Raw genomic sequence first — 9552 nt, 5'->3', positions numbered from 1 at the left:
GTTTTGAAATTCCTTCGGGTCTGATAGAGAAACTGCTAGCTAATCCTTTCACAGGTGATGGAACATTGCATCCCGATTTGCACCTAATCTATGTGGATGAAGTTTGTGGATTATTTAAGCTTGTAGGTATGCCCAAGGATGTTATCAAGAATAAAGTCTTCCCTTTATCTATGAAGGGAGAGGCATTGACATGGTTTAGGCTATGTGATGATATGGGATCATGGAACTACAATCGACTGAAATTGGAATTTCATCAGAAGTTTTATCCTATGCATCTTGTTCATCGTGATCGTAATTATATATATAATTTTTGGCCTCGCGAAGGAGAAAGAATCGTTGAAGCTTGGGGGAGGCTTAATTCAATGTTATATTCATGCCCCAATCATGAGCTCTCAAAAGAAATGATTATTCAAAAAAATTATGCTCGGCTTTCTCTCAGTAATTGCTCCATGCTTGATACTTCTTGTAATGGATCTTTTATGATGAACACTATTGAATTCAAATAGGATTTATTGGAAATAATTAAACGAAACTCTGAAGACTGGGACCTCGACGAAGGAAAGGAGTCAGGTATAACACCTAAGTTTGAATTTGTTAAATCTTTTATGGATACCTATGCTTTCCGTGAATTTAGCACTAAATATGGACTTGACTCTAAGATAGTAGCTTCTTTCTCCGAATCCTTTTCCACTCATGTTGATCTCGCTAAGGAGAAGTGGTTTAAATATAATCCTTCCATTGAAGTAAAAGTAGCTGCACCTATTAAAGTTGAATAAAAGACTATCACTTAAAATGATTTTGTTGTTCCTACAGCTTATATTGAGAAACCACCTTTCCTTCTTAGAATAAAGGATCATACTAAAGCTTCAACTGTGGTTCATAAGAGTAATACTAGAACACCTACTGCCTCTGAGCAAATTAAAGTTGAACCTAGTGTTGCTATGGTTAAAGATCTCTTGGCTGATAATATTGATGGGCATGTTATTTACTTCTGTGATGAAGCTTCTAGAATTGCTAGACCCGATACTAAAAATAAACATAGACCTGTTGTAGGCATGCCTGTTATTTCCGTTAAAATAGGAGATCATTGCTATCATGGCTTATGTGATATGGGTGCTAGTGCAAGTGCAATACCTCATTCCTTATATAAAGAAATTATGCATGATATTGCACCCGCAGATATAGAGGAAATTGATGTTACTATTAAACTTGCCAATAGAGACACTATTTCACTAGTTGGGATTGTTAGAGATGTTGAAGTCTCGTGTGGGAAAGTTAAATATCCTGCTGATTTTCTTGTTCTTGGTTCCCCACAGAATGACTTTTGTCCCATTATATTTGGTAGACCCTTCTTGAATACTGTTAATGCTAAGATAGACTGCAATAAAGATATTGTTTCTATTGGTTTGGGGGATATGTCTCATGAGTTTAATTTTGCTAAGTTTCATAGACAACCCCATGATAAAGAATTGCCTAGTAAATATGAAATTATTGGTCTTGCTTTTATTGACGTGCCTCCTACTGATCCTTTAGAGAAATATTTGCTAGACCATGAAAATTATATGTTTATGGATGAAAGAAGGGAAATAGATGAAGTATTCTTTAAACAGGGACCTATTTTGAAACATAAATTGCGTGTTGAAATTCCAGGGGATCCTCCTCCACCCAAGGGTGATCCCATGTTTGAACTTAAACCCTTACCTGATACTCTTAAATATGCTCATCTTGATGAGGAAGAGATATATCCTGTTATTATTAGTGATAACCTTTCAGAGCATAAAGAAAAGAAATTATTGAAAACTCTGAAGAGGCACCATGCTGCTATTGGATATACTCTTGATGATCTTAAGGGCATTATTCCCACTCTATGCCAGCACAAAATAAAATTGGAGAAAGACGTGAAACCGGTTGTTGATCACCAACGACGGTTAAATCCTAAGATGAAAGAAGTGGTAAGAAAAGAAATACTAAATCTTCTGGAGTCAGGTATAATTTATCCCATTGCTGATAGTCAGTGGGTAAGCCCTGTCCGTTGTGTCCCTAAGAAGGGAGGTATTACTGTTGTTCCTAATGATAAAGATGAACTGATCCCACAAAGAATTGTACAGGTTATAGAATTGTAATTGATTTCTGAAAATTAAATAAAGATACTAAAAAGGATCATTACCCTTTACCTTTTTTGCTTTCTAGATGGTTATTCTGGTTGCTCTAAAATACCGGTGTCAAAAGAGGATCAAGAAAAGACAACGTTTACATGCCCTTTCGGTACCTTTGCTTATAGACGTATGCCTTTTGGTTTATGAAATGCACCTGCTACTTTTCAAAGATGTATGAATGCTATATTCTCTGACTTTTGTGAAAAGATTGTTGAGGTTTTCATGGATGATTTCTCCATTTACCGAACTTCTTTTGATGATTGCTTAAGCAACCTTGATCAAGTTTTGCAGAGATGTGAAGAAACTAATCTTGTCTTGAATTGGGAGAAGTGCCACTTTATGGTTAATGAAGGTATTGTCTTGGGGCATAAAATTTCTGAAAGAGGTATTGAAGTTGATAAAGCTAAGTTTGATGCTATTGAAAAGATGCCATGTCCTAAGGATATTAAATGTATAAGAAGCTTCCTTGGTCATGCCGGTTTTTATAGGAGGTTCATTAGGGACTTCTCTAAAATTTCTCAGCCTCTGACTAATATCTTACAAAAATATGTTCCTTTTGTCTTTGATTATGACTATGTAGAAGCATTTGAAATACTTAATAAAGCTTTGGTTTCTGCACCTATTGTTCAGCCTCCTGAATGGAATTTACCATTTGAAATTATGTGTGATGCTAGTGATTATGTTGTAGGGGCTATTCTAGGACAAACAGTTGATAAGAAATTAAATGTTATTCAATATGCTAGTAGAACTCTAGACAGTGCCCATAGAAACTATGCTACTAATGAAAAAGAATTTTTAGAAGTTGTATTTGCTTGTGATAAGTTCAGACCTTACATTGTTGATTCTAAAGTAACTATTCACACTGATCATGCTGCTATTAAATATCTCCTGGAAAATAAAGATGCTAAACCTAGACTTATTAGATGGGTTCTCTTGCTTCAAGAATTTGATTTGCATATTATTGATAGAAAGGGGGCTGAGAACCCCGTTGCAGACAACTTGTCTAGGTTAGAGAATGTTCTTGATGACCCACTACATGTTGATCATTGCTTTCTTGATGAACAATTAGCTATGATAAATGCCTATCGTACTGCTCCATGGTATGCTGATTATGCTAATTATATTGTTGCTAAATTTATACCACCTAGTTTCACATACCAGCAAAAGAAAAAGTTCTTCTATGATTTAAGGCATTACTTCTGGGATGACCCACACCTTTATAAAGAAGGAGTAGACGGTGTTATTAGACTTTGTGTACCTGAGCATGAATAGGAACATATCCTACGCAAGTGTCACTCCGAGGCTTATGGAGGACACCATGCTGAACTGCACATAAGGTATTGCAATCCGTTTTTTATTGACCTACTCTCTTCAAGGATGCCCGTAAGTTTGTCTTGTCCTGTGATGAATGTCAAAGAATTGGTAATATTAGTAGACGTCAAGAAATGCCTATGAATTATTCACTTTTTATTGAACCATTTGATGTTTGGGGCTTTGATTATATGGGACCGTTTCCTTCCTCTAATGGGTAGACACATAATTTAGTTGATGTTTATTACGTTACTAAGTGAGTAGAAGCTACTCCAACTAGTAGTGATGATCATAACACCTCTATTGAGATGCTTAAAGAAGTTATTTTTCTGAGGTTTGGAGTCCCTAGATATTCAATGACTGATAGTGGCTCACATTTTATTCATGGCGCCTTCCATAAAATGCTTGCTAAGTATGATGTTAATCATAGAATTGCATCTCCTTATCATCCATAGTCTAGTGGTCAAGTAGAATTGAGTAATAGAGAGCTTAAATTAATTTTGCAAAAGACTGTTAATAGAACTCGGAAGAATTGGTCCAAGAAACTTGATGATGCATTATGGGCTTATAGAACTGCATACAAAAATCCTATGGGTATGTCTCCGTATAAAATGTTTTATGGTAAATCATGTCACTTACCTCTTGAACTAGAACATAAGTCATATTGGGCCATTAAAGATCTCAACTATGACTTCAAACTTGCCGGTGAGAAGAGGCTTTTTGACATTTGCCCACTTGATGAATGGAGAACCCAGGCCTACAAGAATGCCAAACTGTTTAAAGAAAAAGTTAAAAGATGGCATGATAAAAGGATACAAAAATGTGATTTTAATGTAGGTGATTATGTATTGTTATACAACTCTCGTTTAAGATTTTTTGCAGGAAAACTCCTCTCTAAATGGGAAGGTCCTTACGTCATTGAGGAGTTCTATCATTCCGGTGCCATAAAAATCAACAACTTCGAAAGAACAAATCCGAGGGTGGTGAACGGTCAAAGAATCAAACATTATATCTTAGGTAATCCCATAAATGTTGAAACTAATGTTATTGAAACCGTAACCCCGGAGGAATACATAAGGGACACTTTCTAGAATGTTTCAGACTCCGAAAAGGAATAGGTACGTGGTACGGTAAGTAAACCGACTCCAAAACAGTTCTAATGGAAATTTTTCTCTGTTTTGGAATATTTAAGAAAAGCAGAAAATAAGAAGTAGTCCGGAAAGGACACGAGGGTGGTGGGCGCGCCCTACCCCCTTGGGCGCGCCCCCTGCCTCGTGGGCACCTTGTGCGCTCTCCGGACTCCATTTTCTTGCACAATACTTCTTTTGGTCGGTAAAAATTCATTATATAATCTCCCAAAGGTTTTGACCATCGTATCACGCAAATATCCTCTGTCTTTGTTTCGAGTTGTTTCTGCCACAAATATAGAGCAAGATGTCTTCTCAAGAGTCAGTCAGGGAGAGTCAGGTGTCTCATCCGACACCGGGACCAAGAGCAAACAGCGGTGCTAACCACTTCGGGCCATCAACTGAGGTAGAGATGGAGCCTGACTTGAAAAGAATAGATGCCATGTAGGAGGATGAAGAAGTTACTTCTTGTTTCCGAGTTGGATTCACGATGGGGGAACTACAGAGCTCATCTATTCCAAACTCGGTCATCCCTTCCAATGATAGATTTCTTTCTTATGAAAATATGAAAAAGAGTGTTACTTGTTCTCCCGCAGCTATGCAACATCCTTGGGTGAAAGGAGCTTTAGCCGTCACGGGCAAGATCCGTCAAGAAATAATGGACCTGAAGAAGCAAGTCAATAAGCTCGAGGAAGAGAATCGTATCCCGAGGGGTATCATCGCCAGGAACATCACATCACCAACCCCGAAGAAAGAGACATAAACACATGGGTATGGGAACTCCCCTTGGCAACTGCCAAGCTTGGGGGAGTGCCCCGGTATCATATCACCATCACACTTTTATATTTACCGTTTTTCTTAGTTCGATCCTTTTGGTAATATCTTGATCTAGTAGAATAAAAGTTTTAGTATGATCTAGTTTTGAGTTTTTCTTTATGATCCTTCTATCTAATCGAGTCCATGAGCTATATATAATAAAGATTAGTGTTGAGTCAAGGGCTTGATTATCTTGCTATGATCTTGAGGGAATAAAATAAAAGAGAATAAATAAAAAGAAATAAAGAGATCATATGGATCTCATGGAGAGTAATGACTTCACATATAAAGAGTATGACGAATAGAAGTTGTTGAGAGTTGACAAACATAGTTTTGGTCATTGTTGCAATTAATAGGAAGTAATAAAGAAAGAGAGGTTTTCAAATATAAATATACTATCTTGGACATCTTTTATGATTGTGAGCACTCATTAAAATATGACATGCTAAAGAGTTGACATTGAACAAGGAAGACAACGTAATGAGTTATGTTTTCTTACATCTAAAATAAATTATATTGTCATGGATCATCCAACATGTTGAGCTTGTCTTTGCCTCTCATGCTAGCCAAGTTCTATGCACCAAGTAGAGATACTACTTGTGCTTCCAAATATCCTTGAAGAAAATTTTGCCATGAGAGTCCACCATATCTACCTATGGATTGAGTAAGATCCTTCAAGTAAGTTGTCATCGTTGCAAGCAATACAAATTGATCTCTAAATATGTATGACTTATTAGTGTGGAGAAAATAAGCTTTATACGATCTTGTGATGTGGAAGAAATAAAAGTGACAGACTGCATAATAAAGGTCCATATCACAAGTGGCAATATAAAGTGATGTTCTTTCGCATTAAGATTTTGTGCATCCAACCATAAAAGCACATGACAACCTCTGCTTCCCTCTGTGAAGGGCCTATCTATTGTTCTTGTCTTTTACTTCATGCAAGAGTCACGGTGATCTTCACCTTTCCTTTTTACATTTTATCCTTTGGCAAGCACAATGTGTTGGAAAGATCTAGATATATATAGCTAATTGGATGTGAGTTTTCATGAACTATTATTGTTGACATTACCCTTGAGCTAAAAAGTTGGGAGGCAAAACTATAAGCCCCTATCTTTCTCTGTGTTCGACTAAAACTTCATACCCATAAATATTGCGTGAGTGTTAGCAATTGTGAAAGACTAAATGATGGTTGAGTATGTGGACTTGCTGAAAAGCTCTTATATTGACTCTTTCTAATGTTATGATAAATTGCAATTGCTTCAATGACTGAGATTATAGTTTGTTAGTTCTCAATGAACTTTCTGATTCATACTTGAAATTGTGATTGAATTGTTACTTTAGCATAAGAGATCATATGACAATATGTGTATATGTTGTTGTTCTAAGAATGATCATGATGCCCTCATGTCCGTATTTTATTTTTATCGACACCTCTATCTCCAAACATGTGGACATATTTATCGATATCGGCTTTCGCTTGAGGACAAGCGAGGTCTAAGCTTGGGGGAGTTGATATGTCCATTTTGCATCATGCTTTTATATCGATATTTATTGCATTATGGGTTGTTATTACACATTATGTCGTAATACTTATGCCTATTCTCTCTTATTTTACAGGGTTTACATGAAGAGGGGGAATACCGGCAGCTGGAATTCAGGGCTAAAAGAGGAGCAAATATTAGAGACCTATTCTACACAACTCCAAAAGTCTTGAAACTTCACGGGAGCACGTTTCAGAATATATAAAAAATATTGGGCGAGAGAAGTACCATAGGGGGGCCACCCACCGTCCACGAGGGTGGGGGCGCGCCCTACCGCCCTGGGCATTCCCCCTGCCTCGTCGGCCCCCTGGAAGCCCTCTGGTGCCCATCTTTGGCTATATGGAGTCTTTCATCAAGGAAAAAAATCATAAGCAAGCTTTCGGGAAGAAACTCCGCTGCCACGAGGTGGAACATTGGCGGAACCAATCTAGGGCTCCAGCGGAGCTGTTCTGCCGGGGAAACTTCCCTCCGGGAGGGGGAAATCATCACCATCGTCATCACCAACGATCCTCTCGTCGGGAGGGGGTCAATCTCCATCAACATCTTCACCAGCACCATCTCATCTCAAACCCTAGTTCATCTCTTGTATCCAATCTTTGTCCCAAAGCCTTAGATTGGTACCTGTGGGTTGCTAGTAGTGTTGATTACTCCTTATAGTAGATGCTAGTTGGTTTACTTGGTAGAAGATCATTTGTTAAGATTCATTATGCATATTAATACCCCTCTGATTATGAACATGAATATAATTTATGAGTAGTTACTTGTGTTCCTGAGGACATGGGAGAAGTCTTGCTATAAGTAGTCATGTGAATTTGGTATTCATTCGATATTTTGATGAGATGTATGTTGTCTCTCCTCTAGTGGTGTCATGTGAACGTCGACTACATGACACTTCACCATTGTCTGGGCCTAGAGGAACGCATTGGGAAGTAATAAGTAGATGACGGGTTGCTAGAGTGACAGAAGCATAAACCCTAGTTTATGCGTTGCTTCATAAGGGGCTGATTTGGATCCATATGTTTCATGCTATGGTTAGGTTTACCTTAATACTTCTAGTGTAGTTGCGGATTCTTGCAATATGGGTTAATCATAAGTGGGATGCTTATCCAAGGAAGGATAGTACACAAGAACCGGTCCACCCACCTATCAAATTATCAAAGTACCGAACGCGAATCATATGAACGTGATGAAAACTAGCTTGACGATAATTCCCATGTGTCCTCGGGAGCGCTTTCTATTATATAAGAGTTTGTCCAGGCTTGTCCTTTGCTACAAAAATGATTGGGCCATCTTGATGCACCTTATTTACTTTTATTACTTGCTACCCGTTACAAATTACCTTATCACAAAACTATCTGTTACCGATAATTTCAGTGCTTGTAGAAAATACCTTACAGAAAACTACTTATCATTTCCTTCTACTCCTCATATGGTTCAACACTCTTACTTATCGAAAGGACTACGATAGATCCCCTAGACTTGTGGGTCATCACCTGTCTATCATACAATGTCTATACATTCAATTACTTTTCTTATTTATCTGCCATTTGAATTGGAGAGGGTGATGGCAGTATCTGAGGGAGTAACAACACGGTCTTCAGAAAAGATAGTGCTACCAGTTGATGCAGATAGAAGCATGGTTGTACTTGCCCAAGAACTAGCCCCACCACATATAACCCAGACTCTCGCAGATTGTACCCCTACCTAGTTGGACAGAGAACTACCTACACCCCTTCTAACCCCAACTCCAGCAGATAGTAACCCAGTTCCAGTTGACACAACACTGTCTCCACCATAGAGCACCCAAACACAAACAGTTAGAAAGGGAACTGCAGTTCCCAAAGCACGAGGACCACCACTTCGAATCCCAACTCAACGCTTAAATGAGAAGAATAATTGTTCTCAGGTCAGGTTCTGTAGCTGTGGTTCATACTCCTTTGCTCTTGCATCACTGTATTTACTCATACAAACTATTTTCAAATTTGAAGGATGGAATTGAAACTCCAATGGGGCAACAAGTATGTTTTAAACCTGTTTCTTTAACTGGTTTGCTGTTGTAACTTGCTCTATGTTGATTTCATTTTCAATTGAATAAACAATTATGTGCTCATGTCATGCACATTACAAGTGTTGTTATTGCTCTATAGTTTCCCACACTTATATTCTGTCTATTCTGCTTTGTCTTGAACAAATATTATTTGAACTGTGTCCCTATCTTGATTTGGCAACAAAAACTAGAATGATATAGACCATAAAGTGACCATGGTACATAGATATATGTTTGTTTCATGCTGTAATCCTGTCCACTTTACTACTGAACTGATTTACCAAAATGAGTTTCATATACAACATGGTAAACCTGTGATGTGTCTGCTAGTTTCTCTTTTAGAATGTGGACAAAATATTGGAGAACAGTACCCCGTTATTGCTATGGTAAAGGAAGTAATGCAGATAAGGTTCAAGATAGTGAGACATCCCTGTTGGTCTCCAAGAAAGCTGATAAAAACTATCTTGACAACAGTGAGAGAACCCAAAAGTCATGTCTTGATGTAGTGTTCGAGTTACTGGCTGCTACTACTAGCACAAGATCTTTGAACT

Source organism: Triticum urartu, chromosome 6A (assembly GCF_056163025.1).
Source record: "Triticum urartu cultivar PI428250 chromosome 6A, HENAU_Tu73, whole genome shotgun sequence".
NCBI lineage: Eukaryota > Viridiplantae > Streptophyta > Magnoliopsida > Poales > Poaceae > Triticum > Triticum urartu.
This window is presented reverse-complemented; position numbering follows the sequence as displayed.